At 34.7% G+C, this 15,745-nt stretch overlaps 1 protein-coding gene across 1 annotated transcript in view; it reads right to left on the minus strand.

The window, feature by feature from the left end:
• B3GALT1 (beta-1,3-galactosyltransferase 1) overlaps positions 1-15,745 on the minus strand; it is a 595,978-nt gene that overhangs the window by 286,155 nt on the left and 294,078 nt on the right. The window lies entirely within an intron of this gene.

Here is a 15,745-nt window from a genome sequence, read left to right on the forward strand (position 1 = left end):
GAATTTAGTTAAATACATTCAGAATTTAGACTGATTTTACTACATGAAAGAATGAAGAATAAGCACACTGAGGTAAACAATTCATATGTGCTCCAATTGGGAATATTAAGAAGAAAATGTCTTTTTAATGTCTGTAATCACAAGAAAATGATGAACCAGCAAATTAAGGTGTTTTATGTTGGCATAATGAAATAAGTTATTTAAAATCCTCAGGGACCAGAGGCTCTGTTTGGATTTCTTGCTATCGAATATTTCAAAGAATTCCCTTTCTCCCCTTACTCAACTAAAGAAAATTATAAGAATGATTTGTACACCAGTAGTAATGATGGCAATCGTGTGTGTGTGTGTGTGTGTGTGTGTGTGTGTGTGTGTGCTCAAGAAAACTGGCCATTTGGACTTCTCATGTGGATCAAGGGAAAAAAAAAACCTGGGAAACCCTAGGAATCCTGGGAATTGTAGTCGTGGAAGAGCAATACTCTCTTTTACCTGGCAGAGATTTGATTTATTGTGAGCACTGAAGTAGATGTTGGATTTGAGTCATGCTGAGAATTTTGTATGAGTCTGAGGAATAGAGAAAGGAAATAGAGTTGTAAAGAGAACATTTTTTCACTGGGTACAACTATGCAATGTGATGGTAATGAGGTCCCTTCAGACATCTTGCAGTGTGGATTCCAGGAACAGGGGCTCAAGGTCTGTGATTAGCTAAATTACTGACTAAGATTCCAAAGGATTGATAGAGATAAACGCTGTCTACTTTATGAATCAGAAAGATGATTGGCTAATATGCAAGAATATGGGACACATTCGGAAATGATTTAAGGAATTGTTTTGCTTGACTGTCTTTAGAAGATATAGGGATTCTATAAATCTCCCTCTTGCACTCCCTCTCTCATTCTTTCTTTCTCTTTTGTCTCTCATCTATCTATCTGTCTGTCTTTCTGTCTATCTATCTATCATACATCTATTCTTTATTGGATGAAGAAGGTAGGAAGATGGATGATTGATACATGTTGATTATTTTTTTTTTTTGCTTTTTTTTTTCTTCTGTAGCTACGTGGTTCAGTGAATGGAGTGTTGGACTTGGAGTCAGGAAGATCTGAGTTTAAATCCATATAGCTGTGTAATCCTGTATAAGTCACTTAAATACTGTTTTCCTCTGTTTCCTTATCTGTAAAATGGGGCTAGTAATAGAGAATAAGATAAGATAATATTTGTAAAGTACTTTACAAAGCTTAAAGTGCTATATAAATACTAATTATTATTATTTTAAAGATTTTGTTATGAAGAATAATTTTTTGAGTGGAGGAGGGAAAGAAGGCATATTAAAAAGGCATAAAAATAAATATGATATGAAAACAAAAAGATATCAATTAAAAAACAAGATTTTTTTTTTTGAAAACAACATAGATTGGCTTCAGTGGACAAACTTTTACTCTATAGAACAGAGAACTCAGTAAACCTACCAGTTGACACTATCACTTAGACTTCTGAAGAAAAGCTGCAAAAGATTGAATTCCCCACCAACTCTCTCTATGTACCTGGTGCTTATAGGCACTTCTACTTGATTTTTATCACAATTTCTTTAATGTCATTCTATTTCCTGATTTTGTTTTATTTAAAAAATAAAACTATAAATCATCATAATTGTTTTATGATACATGACTCTATATTAAAATTCTATGATAGGGAAGACAAATGTAGGACATTTTCTAGAAATACAAAGAATTTAACCAGGCCAGAGATTTAAATATTCCTCTAAAATTTTAGGCTTTATTCTCTAACTAAAAAATTCCATGAGCTTTATGTGTGAGAAAAATTTATGATTATGATATTAGTTAATTATTTTGAAAACAAATTTTCTCAAAAAAGAACTTAATTGGAGCAGACACTCTAGAAAAAGAATTTGTTGTAATTAGCCTCAGAGGCTTAGATTAGGGGCATATCTTCATGGCAATGCTATTTTATTGACTTCCCTAGATTTTCTTAATGAAATAAGACATACTCTGCAGGAAAAGATTCTTGGTTAGAACTTCCAGTGTATGCAAATATGCACAGGTCAGACATTTGCTAATTTCAAGAATTATTATTATTATTTCACTATGAGTAAGAGACTGTCTTGTCTCAAAGAAAATCAAAGAAATTCTTTGAGACAAGAAATTCCTTCTTTCAAAATTTTTATTTGATAAGTTTGGCTTTAAACACCTCTTTACTTGGGATCCTCAATGTTTTTCAACTATAATAAATGCAGTATTTTTTAATTCTTAAAAACAAGTATTTTTTGTAGAATTATCAGAAAATACTTTGATTGTCTATCACAAATTAAAGATAATATAAAAATCCTTTCACTGTATTTTTATAATAGACAGTAAAGCAGTCTTTGGAGCCTGTCACTGTCTGAGCTTGGGAAACAAACTCTCTGGAGTCTGTAGAATTTGCTTTAGCTCAGTCTAGGTTGTGAGACTGGAGCAAGAAAGAGATTCTCACTGAAGCATAATAAAAAGAATGAAAAAAAATGTAAACAGTAATTTCCTGATTCTGCTGTCTGTTAGGAAAAAAACTTGACCCACTTTGTCTGGTACTTTCCAGGACTAAGGTTAGGGATACATTCTCATAAATCAGATAATAGGTTAGAAGCAGATTAAGTACTTACTAAATGCCAGATACTCGGCAAAGTGCTTTACAAAAATAATCTCAATTTATCCTCCTAACCATCCTGGAAAGTAGATTCTACTTATTTCCCCCATTTTATAGCTGAGGAGACTGAAACACATTTGCCTAGGGTCACAGAATTATAGTGAGTTATAGTGTCTGAAGGAGGTGTGAACTCAGATCTACCTGCCTCTAGATCCAGAACTCTATTCATACTAGTAGGTAGTTATTTTCAATAGGTTAATTAAAAATGTAATCCTTAAAGTGAAACTTTAGGTTAAACAGATTTTCATTGCATATTTCATTGACCAAATCAAGATAGGTGATGTCACCTAGAGGTGACATTGGACAGGTAATTTGATTTATAGCATTGGATCCGTCACTAATTAGTTGTGAATTTTTATTCATTCCTGTCAGTTATTTCTAACTTTTTGTGATCCCATTTGGAATTTTCTTGGCAAGGATAGTGGAGTGGTTTGCCATTTCCTTCTCTACCTCATTTTATAGATGAGGAAATAGAAGTAAACAGATTTAAGTGACTTGGCCAGGGTCACACAACCAGGAATTGAGAGGCCAGATTCGAACTCAGGGACATGTTTCTTACTGACTTCACGTCTGGTGCTCTATGTCCAAGCCATTCAGCTGCCCAGTTGTGTTGCCTTGGGCCAATCATGTAATCTTTTTGAGCCCCAATATCCTTATCTGTGAAATGAGTGAGTTATATTTCATTGTATATATAGTCTCTTCTATTTTCAAAATCCTGTTGCTTTAAAATTAGAGACAAAAGCTGATATTCTATTCCTTTGCTTTTGACAAATAAAATCTACTGAGTGCTTACTTTGAGGTTGTCATTGAGTCAGGTACTATGTGGTATACAAATGGAGGACACAATCCTCACTTACCCTTATTATGCACATGTTCTTCTTGATAAGCACATTAATGACTATAGAACAAGAATATAATGATTGCCATAAGAGTGCTATAAAACACATGAATATGGTAGGGGTTAAGTTTTATGGGGGATAGGGAAGGCTTCATAGATAAGATGGAATTGAATCTGAGTTAAGAAAACCAAAGTTCAAATCTTGTTTCATTCACTTAAAGCTATATGATTCTAGCCAGGTCACTTAATTTCTGTCTCTGTCTCTCTGTCTCTGTCTCTGTCTCTGTGATCTTCTGTCTCTCAGTTTCTCTGTTCTCTCTCTCTGCCTTTCTCTGTCTCTGTCTGTCTCTCTGTTTCTTTGTTCTCTCTGTCTGTCTGTCTCTCTGCTTCTCTCTATCTCTGTCTCTGTGACTTCTGTCTCTCTGTTTCTCTGTTCTCTCTCTCTGCCTCTCTCTGTCTCTGTCTGTCTCTGTCTCTTTTTTCCTCTCTCTCTCTCTTTTTCTGCATGTGTGTCTTTGTCTCTACTTCCTAGTCTTTATTTGTAAAATGGGAATAATAAAAGCATGTATTTTAAAGAGGTATTGGGGGACCAAAGAAGATAACATAAAATGCTTTACAAATTTTAAAATGCCAAATAAATGTAAGCCATCAAAATTTTTCTCATTATTACTATCATCACCATTACTATTACCATTATTATTATAAAGGAGAACATTTCATTTTAATATGCATGGGAATGTATTTCAGGTGGGGGGAAATATAATGAAACAAAGGCAAAGAGGTGAAAAAGTTCTATATATCAGTGATCCATGGGCAGTACAGCTAGACTATAGCATAGTCTATACATGGGGGGATCATGATGGATGGACAAATTCTAATCATATTGTAGAGTAAATTGGATACCAGATAGTTTGGCATTTTATCTTTAGTAGATAGGCAATAAAGGTCAATGGAATGATCAGAACTGATGATTCCGTAAAATCCCCTTTTTGCCACAGAGAGGGCAAGAGAATAACTGATAATCATCTCCTATCTTTTCCCCTATTTTGTTTTCTTTTCCTCAGTGCAAAACCCTAGAATGACAAAGATCTATTTCCTTAAAGATGTTTCAGTATTTCTTTCACTTTCATGTCAGAAAGAGGGTTGTAAGGATTGGAGCTCACAGATGTGCCTGTGTGTATGTAGGAAAAATTTAAGCTTTTGTCAAATTTCATTTCTCTATTTTTGAGTGTTGTTCTGCCTTAACATTCATTCATCTCTGGACACCTTCAAAGTAGACATAGAGATGGTTGGTATAGACTGTGGCTACAGTGAGAAAACTGTTACAGAATCAAACCAATATCATACATACATGAAATAAGGAGAACAGTACAGCTTAAGTCTAAAAGCAAGGTAGAATATTATCTCTATGCGACGTTTTGCCATTTATAATTTTGACATTCTGCTTTCTATAAAAAATTCTTTTAAAAAAAAGGAGAAAAATGAAAGCTTATTGAAAGGATGGAATAGAAAGCATGACAGTTCTGACTGACAAGCCATCACAATGATACCCATTTTCCATCGGGATGATCTCATTATCAATTCAAGACTTTTTCTATTTAACAAAACAGGTGTTGGAATTGTACACATTAGAATTCATAACACAAAGCAGCCTGACTTGTCCATCTAACCCCAAGAAATCATGCTTAGAAGCTGGTGAAGCTGATGTTCTGATATGCCCTCTAGGAGTCGAGAATTATTCAAATGATTTGTTATTCTTAGGTGTTCTGTACTTATCCACATTACAAAAGCAAATCAAGGTTAAACACACACACACACACACACACACACACACACACACTTTGCCATTATCAAAAGTCTCTGTAAAGCTTTTTATTTTTTATTTTTTTGCCTTAGGGTTCCAGGAAAGAGTTTTCAAAAGGTTAATGTCTCATTTACTGTAAACATATTATTGGACCAGAGAATTGAGGGATTTTAGGTCCATTATTCATAAATTAACAATAGTGATAAAAGCAGATCATTCAAAGAGAAAGCTAATTTCCCTGAACTGCCCTTTAATAACAAATGATTAATCCACATACTGAAGGATGGTGGTCTTAATTCGTCGGTTTATCCAAATGCTATCATTACCCCCTTAAAAAAATCCCACCATTAATGATTATATATGAAGACATTTTTATGAGTTGTCTCCAAGTAATGTAAGGAGATAAAGCAATTCATCTGAAAGCCACTTGTATTCTCTTTCAAATTAAACAATCTGTTAGATACATTTTTCTATACAGAGCAGAAATGTAATGGACTTTATTTCCTGGGATTGTAAATGGTTTCTCAGCTGATGTGTCTATGACATTGCTGCACCAATGGAGGAAACAAAACTTTTTAGAAAGCAAAGTCATCCTTAAAGTTAGAATAGATGAAGTTCCTGCGATCTCTAACATAGTGTCAGGACTGCAGTCTTGGAATGACAGAGGCTGAAGGGGTGACTAAATACTCATTTGAAAAGCCATAGGGGTTCACTCATCAACATATTCAGTTTTTTTTAGATGAATGTCCACAGCAACAACTCTGGCAAGCTGCAAGTCTGTGACACCGTTAATTCATTTCCACAAAAACCCTGGATTTTTTGGCAAAGATTCAACTCCATTATCCTGGGCCCTATTCTACCTCTGTCTGCCTGGTGCATTGTAACAGTTCACAGATATCCTGATGTTCCTGGGCACTGCAGGGAATTTCATCTATTAAATACAACTCACAGGCAATGCCTATTTACAACATAAATGATCTTGATATTTTTCCACCCAGAAATCAGTTATTTTGCTTGTGCCCAGATGTATAAATAAATCTTTGACTTTTCAATGCTTCTATATACAGAACTCTAATAGGCAGCCTGGATCTGATCAGGAGAATTTTGTCAAGGGGGAAGGAAATCATGAAGCATACTGGGAAATTTTTGAGAAGATACAGATATATTGCAGCAGGTGCAGTTTTCTGCATTCTAAAAGACATTTGAAAACAAAAATATTCTGCTAAAAATGCAAACAGGCCTAGAATTATTATGAAGAAGCAAAATGATATGTCTAATATTTATTCAGCAAACTGACAATGTAAGTGAACCTGTGTCAGGCATTGTGGTAGGTCCTAGGTGACAAACAAATGTAAGACACGATCCTTACTCTTATGGAGTATTCTCCTAGATAGGATAATCTCAGATTTGGGAAGATCCTTAGAAGATCTCTATTTGAACACATAGGTAGAAATCCTTTTGATGGCATCTCCCACATATAAGCATCCTCCAGTGAAGGGTTTTCACTACTTACCAGTCTAGCAACAATCAACAAGCATTTATGAAACACCTACTGTGTGCCTAGATGAATCCACTTCCAGATAATTCTAAATAGCTGTTCCTTACAGTTCAAAGGGAAAGATAATCTGTAAACAGCTATGAATAAGTAAAATATAGGCAGGATAATTTGGAGATAACCTTAGAAGGAAGGCTCTAACACATTTTGCCATTACAGCCCTTCAGATATTTGAATGTAACTCAGCTTCTATCCAAGCCTGAGATGATTTTTTATGAGGAATAGCTCTGTGGACAGCTTGGGTGAAAGCTGAACTACATAAAGATATTTATCAAGCCCTCCCTGTACCTTTTTTTCTTCAAACTTAATAGCTCCCACTTCCTCTAACACATCTTCCCGTAGCAGTTTTGATGCTATCTTAGACACCTGTAGCTCATCAATTGTGCCTAGAACTGAACATGATTTAGTGTAAATGACTTTTGGCTAAAAAGATATAATAGAATTCCTGTTTTATATTAAAAAGCTCAGAAGTAATAATGAGATAAAAATGAAATGTTCTAAGTTTTTTCCCCTTTTCCCCAAGAGTGGAATCTTTCTTTGGTCTTAGATAATCTATGCAAATAATTACCGGAATTATCCATTATCCTGATAATAACTTTAACTCTTCACTTTACTCTGGCCCTAGAGATACATCTCTAGAGAATTATTAAATACAAATTAATTAAGAGCCCATAACTTATGGATGCATCAGAGTCTTGACTCTTGATACAGATTTAGGTCTTTAATTTCCTTGCCTTAATAAGTACAAATGTTACTGCACTAGTCTCAACGTTTTAATGGACCTAAGATATGGATCTTTGTACCAAGACCTAGAAGTCTGATCGGTCCAAAATTTATCAGAACTTCTGAGAGTTCTCTAACACCACATGAATGAATAATGAATGAAGGAATGGATGAGGAATATGGCACCATGGAAACAACATTGGCCCTATTGGTCAAAGGATTTGGGCTGAAAGCAGATTTCTGACACTTACTATCTTAGACTATAGTTGTTCGACTTTCCTGTACTTCTAATTGTCATCTGTAATGAAAATATTGAATTGAATACCCTCTGAAGTTCTTTCCAATTCTAAATCCATGCTCCTGTGCTCATTGATTATTTAAATTACTATGAACCAAACACTATGCTAGCCGTTGAAATAAAAAAGAAAAAAAATGAAATAGTTCCTGCTCTCAAGTTTGCACTCTATCAAGAAAGATGACATGAGAAGATACAAGTATATATAAAATAAAACTTCTTTTTGGAGTTGGGGGAAGAACCATCATGGGTAAGAAGATTTAGACATACTTTATTTTTTTTTATTTAATGATTACTTTATAATGACAACATTATTCCTTGCACTCGTTTCTTTTCCGATTTTTTTTCCCCCTCCCTCCCTCCACCCCCTCCCCTAGATGGCAAGCAGTCCTTTATATGTTGGATATGTTGCAGTATATCCTAGATACAATATATGTTTGCAGAACCGAACAGTTCTCTTGTTGCATAGGGAGAATTGGATTCAGAAGGTATAAATAACCCGGGAAGAAAAACTAAAATGCAGATAGTTCACATTTGTTTCCCAGTGTTCGTTCTTTGGGTGTAGCTGCTTATAGACATACTTTATATAGAAGCTAGCATTTAAGCTGAATTTTGAAGGTGCCTAAGGATTCTAAGACACAAGTGTAAGGATGATAAATGCCACTCATGGGGGAAGCCAGTGCAAAGGTACTGAGTTGGGAAATGGAGGGTCAGGTGTGAAGAATAGCATGAAGATGACTTTGACCTGTAGAGTACAGGATTATAGGAGATGAAGGTGATTCAGATGACTGTTTTTAAGAGTTCTGTACCCATTTATGTTACAAAAGCAAAACGTGATTAAATACACAAACACACATGTATATTGCTATTACCAAGTCTCTTTTAAGTCTTCTTTCTATGCTTCTCTTTATTACATTTGTAATTTCTTACCACACAATAATATTCTATTACATTCATGCTCCACCATTTGTTTTTCAGCAATTTTTTAGTTGTGTTTGACTCTTTGTGATCCCATTTGGGATTTTCTTGACAAAGATACCAGAGTAGTTTGCCATTTTTTTCTCTGGCTTATTTTACAGATGAGAATATTAAGGCAAACAGTGTTTAGTGACTTGTTAGTGAGTATCTGAGGCAGATTTGGACTGGGAAAGATAAATTTCCTTAATTCCAGACTAGGCACTTTATTTACTGTACCACCTACCAGCTCTCATCTTTGTTTAGCCACTCCCTAATCAATGTTTATGTGCTGTTATAGATACTTTGTCCTTCATGAAGATTTTCTTCTTGTCAATGGTCTCCTTGGGGTCAATGCCAAATAGTGGAATCTCCAGGTTAAAGAGCATAGACATTTTAATCATTTTATTTGTATAATTCCACATTGTTTTACAAAATGGTTGTACTGATTCACACAAAGCTCTATCAACAATGAATTACTGTACCTATCTTCTACAACTTCTGTGACTATTCATATCTTTTGTTATTTTTGACAATTTACTGGGTCTGAGGTAAAACTTCATGATTGTTTTGATTTGCAATTCATTGTGATTAATGCTTTTGGAGCATTCTTTCATAGTTACCAATAATTTGCAATTCTTCTTTTGAAAAGTTTGTTTATATATTTTGATTGCTTATCTGTAGGGAACATATTGGGTTGTTAGTGCTAAACAGGAGAAAATATATTGATCCTAGAGGCAATAAGGAACCTTTGATAATGAAAAGTAAAATGAGAAGAACCAAGAGAACATTGTATACAGTAACACTGATATATATTTTAAGAATGACTGAGTGAATTAGTTGTTTTAACTATTATAAATGCCTAAATTAATTATAAAGAACTTATGAAAAACCATACTATATGCATCCAGAGAAAGAATTGATATGTAAAAATGTTTGTATGGTTTTAGAATATTTTACATTCATATGTGTATGTATGTGTATGTAATTTGTGTCTAATAGTACCCATTTCTCTTTGTGTCAAATGGTAGCTATCTCTAGGATGAAGAGGGATAGAGAAGAAAAAAAAAGTGGGGAAAAGAAATATACATTTGTATTTGAAAGGCATGACAAATTACATATAGCAGATTTGAAGTCTCATGTGCAATCATTTTTTATTGTACTATATTATGGAATGCTTGTTTTATACCATAAATTAAAAATAAAATAAATTAAAAATTAATTTTATTAAGTACAAGAGTGATATGATCAGATCTGTACTTGAGGAAGATCAGATACCCAATTCCTGAAACTTGTCATATGACTTCATAAGAGTATGACCTGTGATTACTGGTATTTGATTTTGATTGACACTGTTTTATATGGGTAAAGGCCCAGTGGATTTCAAAGAAAGTGTTTTTTATGGATATTCAAAAAAGTTTGAATGAACCCTGACATTAGATGGACACAGTTCGATTGGCATAGATTGGCACAATAGAGATTTTGGAACTAGTAGATGAATAGATTTTTGCTTATGACATTCGATTTCATTCAACCAACATATATTAAGTGCTTACTATGCTCCAGGCATGGCATGAGGTTCTGGGAACACACAAATGAAAGACAAATGAACATACAATCCCTGCCTAAGAAGAGTGTACAATTTAATAAAGAGATAGGATATATAACTATGCTCTAAAGCTGAATACTCTAGTCTACTTTGTGGATAACTAGCACATTCAGAAAGCTGTATGACAATTTGAGTAAGGAAAGAGAATTTTTAGTTGCAGGATCATGGGAATCTTGATGGGAAAAGAAGCAACAGTTAATGTATAAAAAAAGAGCAATATTTTAATGGGTATGGATGAAAAGAGAATATGTTCTAGACATGAAAGCTGTCCTATACAAATATATGGAAACTTGAGGGGAAAGGAAAGTTCTAGCACTATCAAGGAATCAAATTTGATTGGGGGATAAAGAATGGGGAGGAAAGTAGCATGAAATAAGGCTGGGAAGCTGAAGCTACAACAGATTGCCCAGGGCCTAAATTTTTGTTAAGTGGGGTTATTTTATCCTAAATGTGGTGGAAAGCAATTACTAAGTTGTGTTTGTTTTTTTGTGCATTAGGGGTAGTGGTAACATCGTCTAGTGCAGACTTTTATAGTAGGAAGCTTTTTTTAGTTCAGGGAAGGGGTGATGAATACATGTATTAATAGTATAAATATGGTGGAACAGATAAATATGAAATGCATGCTGAATGTAGAATTTTTAGTAGTCATAAAATGGATAGAGGGTGTTGATGAGGGAAGGAAGGAGAATCAAAGATGAGATTTAGATCCTGGATGACATGGGAAATTGTATTTTCATCAATAGAAATAAGTTTGTATTGGGGAAATATTATAGGGTAAGAAGATGAATTCAGTTTTGTGCATTTCTTGGTGTCAGTGAGATAGATGTACAGGTAGAGCTATTTAGTATTAAGGAGACGTGAGATTGGAGCTCAAGGAAAAGATTAGGCCTAAAAACATAACTATAAATTATTGGTGGATACAAATAAAAAGTTGATAATTGAAGCAATAACAATGGATAACACTGTCAAAGATTAGAAAAGAGAGAAATGAAAGAAAAGAACATGGGATAGAGCCTTGGAGGGCACTCAAGCTTAGGGAAAATAAAGAAGAGGCAATGAAGAAAGAGTCATCATATAGATACAAGAAGAACTTAAAAAAAGAGTATTATCATGGAGTGGTCAGCAGGTTCAAATGGTAAACAATTGCAGTGGTCCTCAAACTTTTGTTCTCAATATCTTTATTCTATTAAAAATGATTGAGGATCTGTCCAAAGAGTTTTTGTTTATGTGAGTTATAGTTATAAATATTGATCACATTAAAAATAAAAACCAACTATGAATTTGTAGACTCTCTGAAAGGATTTCAGAGATTCCGAGGATGCTCTGGACCAGGCTTTGAGAACCACTGGGCTAGGGAAATGAGAAAAAGCCATTGGATTTGGCAATCAAAAGAGTAAAAGAGAGGCTAATTTTGTTTAAATATAATGAACAATTTCCCAATAAAGTATTCCCAAAAAATTCCCCCAAAATGAGCTGGTTTGGGGAATAAAGAGTAGTGTGTCTGGTAGAGAGCTAAGGGACATGATAGAATACTGGATTTGGAGTCAGGAAAAATTAGTTCAAAGCCTATCTTAGGCATTGACTAGTTATGTGATCTCAAGCAAGTCACTTAACTCTGTCAGTTTACTTGGCAATAAATTGAAGATGATAAAGATACCTCCCCCCCAATTGTTATGAGGATCATAAATGATAACATGTGTAAATTATTCTTTGTGAAATACTTCCTCACTACCAGGTGATGTTGATCTTTCATTCTCAAGGAAAACCAAAGACATCATAAAGACATAAGTTAAGACTACTGGCAATGGCCCATATGCACTAGGAGACTTTAATCTTTTTAAGCTAAGATCTTTTACAGGCCTCAGTTTGCTTGAGGCAACTGTCCATTCAGTGAATAAGAACTAAGTAAAGACAGACAAAAGCTCTCCTAGTTTGCTATCATAAAAGAATCTATTGAGGAGGGAAAGACCCTGGGAATTTCTGGTTACACAGAAAACAATTGCTATTTTCACTCCAGGCCATCAAAATCCAAACAATGAACCAGAAAGTCTTGGGTTAGACCTGCTTATTGGCCAATCAATGAGAGCCAGAGTGATTCCTCAACATCTGTAATCTTAAAGCTGGGGAAGTACTTGTCAGTTCTGTTAGAGAACAGATTTCTGTACGATAGAGGTTAAACAAAATGATTTTCAAAGTCCCTTCCAACTTTGATATTCTGTCCCTATTTTTACCATTCAGTGTGTCACCAATGATATAGCAAAACATATAAGCACCTTTATACAAACAGGAGCAATGAGTTATTCATCTTCGTGTCCATACCTTACTTTGAACTATGAACAGAAGTAATGAAGTTGAATCAGTGCCACATATCTTCCCACTTCTAGGTCATCCTATTTACTTACATGCTCTACTACTTTCTCATAAAGCATTTAGATAGTGCAGTGGGTAGAATTCTGGGCCTGGAGTCCAGAAGACTCATTTTCCTGAGTTCAAATCTGACCTGAAGCACTTGTGGGGAACCATTTGCTTCAATTTCTTCTCATCTGTAAAATGAGAAGGAAATGGCAAACCAGTCCAGTATATTTTCTTAAGAAAACTCCCCAAAAGATCACAAAGAGTCAGACACTACTGAAAAATGACTAAATGAAAACATCTTTTCATAAATAAAAATTGATATCACAATATTTATTTTTCTATATATTGGTATGTCATTAAAATAGCTTATATTTCCATCTTTAACACTTTTCCTTTCATTGTGAATGCTTTTCTACCTGTACCTGTATTCTATGTAGTTCCTTATACATTGTAGCTACTTAATGAATGTTTTTTTCCTCTGACAATAGAATGTATTTATCACATAATCTACTTTTCCTTCATTCCAATTTTGTTTACCCATTCTCTCCTTCCCTCTTATAATTTTACACTTCCTGAGTTGAAATGTGAAAAGTGCTCTTGATACTGAGAATAGATCCCCACGGGAATTTGCATGCTAGTCTGGGAGGTTCTGCAAAGGCAAAGTATCTTTTGTTTCTTTCATTATATTGGGGGCAGAGATCTTTTGAAAGAGAACAGATTTCATTTGGCTCAAATTTATTGATCTGATTGGTAATCCAATAACAATCATACTTGGAGTTGGATTTCAGATGCACCATTGCAGTAAATACATAAATAACTTAGTAAAATCCAGGGCAACTTCACCAGTAGAGTGTTGTGCATTGACCTATACCCTGGACATGATGAGATCCTGAAGGGTGGACATGGTTGGCAGGGAGAAACTGGAGTATTGATGAAATTGTTCCCTAAGGCAGGCAAGTGGAAGACTCTGGTAGAGATCAGTTTAGCTCTGATATCTCTTCTAAGCTCCTCTATGTCTTATGGTGTCTCTCTTCTCAAACCCTCACTTTTCCTTATAGCTAACTAACTCTTTTAGGGTGCTATGTCTCTTTTAGGATTTATGCCCCAACCTTATGCGGTAGTTTCTTTCTTCTGGCTAATTGGGATTCCACTAAGGAACTTGACCTTTCCATCATTAATTGTTAAAATCCTTTTATTTCTTACTATATATTCTCCCACTCTATTTAATATTTACCATTTCTGGTGTCTATTTAATCTTTTCATTTTGTCTGTAACCTCTCCTCCTAAATAAACCTACCTTTTGCCAAAGAGAATGGCCATTGTGAATTCTTTACATGACTGAACCCCGACATTTAGTACTTCTAAAGCATATCACTTGATGTCACAATATTGGCTACATCAGCCAAACCAGATATTTGTCTGCTATTTTTTCAGAGTGACTTTCTTTCCCCCTTTTGTTGACTATTACCTTCTTGCTAATGTAGATGGTTAGAAAAAAATGTTATAAAATGGGCAGAAAGGAAAGTCTTGGCAAACTTTTACAATGTTCTATTTTTTCAGACTGTTCAGATGTAAGCTGTCAGAATCAGAAATTGAATAGTACTTAAATTCTTTATGATTCAATATAGTAGTCTGTAAATGCCTGAAAAATGGCCAATTCTTTAACATTATCAAAGACTTGCAGAATTTAAGCCCAAGGGTCAGAAGATGAACCAAATTCATGGGCATTTTTCTTTTTTCTTTTTTCTTTTTTGAACACAAATAATGTTGACACTTTTGTTTCTATCCCTATTCTATTATACATATCTAGGAAGCAGACCCAATAGAAACAGTTCTGACAGACATAATGTATAGAACACTGAACTTGGAGTCAGGAAGACCTGAGTTCAAATTCATCTTCAAACACTTATCAATTGTGTAATCTTAGGTTAATCACAGTCTTTGTTTTCCTCAGTTTCTTCTACCAACTATAATATCACCTACTGTGCAAGGTAGTTGCAAAACTAAAATAAGATCATATTTGTAAAGTGTTTCGCATGGTGCCTGGCCCATAGTATAGCAGGTGCTATAAGCTACTATTATTAGCTTATTGTTAAATTTTCAGTGTGATCATAAATATCCAGGAAATTAGCAAACATTGCAAATCAGGACTTCATTTATTGTTTTGTTGATTATTTAGATAAGAAAATTATGGAGGGAATATTAATAATACAGATTAAATTTTAAAATATGTCCCTGTGTACATTTTTTTTTGAAATTAGTTGGTAAAATATTTAGCATCATGCCCCTTTTCTTAGACTTGCTGAATGCAAGAAACTCCAGAGAAACACATCCTTAGAATCATGTGGTCAAAGTAAAGCTTTGAGGAATGGCTAAATGTCCTGTTTCTGTCCAGAGGCAGTTTGAATTTCAGCTATCTGCCAATTTCCCACATAGTCCTCAAGCATGAATCAGCACTGACTCTGAACATCGATTGCACACCAGGTACAGGATCTTTGCTTCTGTCCTCCCAGTCCCTGGTCCTCAGGACAAGAATGCTATAAAAATTCTGTGAGCTTTACTGGTTTGGGTGCCCCTTTCCTCTGGGCTCCCAGTGGACTTATTTCCACATTGTCCTTGACTATCCTTCATATTATGTTTCTGTTCAATAAAACTAGCTTATTTTACTTTGTCTCTTCAGACTTCAGTCATTCTTCCTTGCTCGATTCCTTGAAATCACAGAACATGACTCCTGGTAAAAACAAAGGAGAAATAAGAAAGTCTTTATTGACTCCCCACCACCCCCACTCTCAGAAATGTTGGAATTGTTGCTATTTGTTCTTTGTTATCAAAGACAACCATGACAACAAGGTGGTGATGCCTTGACATGGAGTGAGGGATTTAAATGAGGGAGGACCCTGCAAGGTCACAGGCCTCAC

This window comes from Antechinus flavipes, chromosome 3, assembly GCF_016432865.1.
Source record: "Antechinus flavipes isolate AdamAnt ecotype Samford, QLD, Australia chromosome 3, AdamAnt_v2, whole genome shotgun sequence".
NCBI lineage: Eukaryota > Metazoa > Chordata > Mammalia > Dasyuromorphia > Dasyuridae > Antechinus > Antechinus flavipes.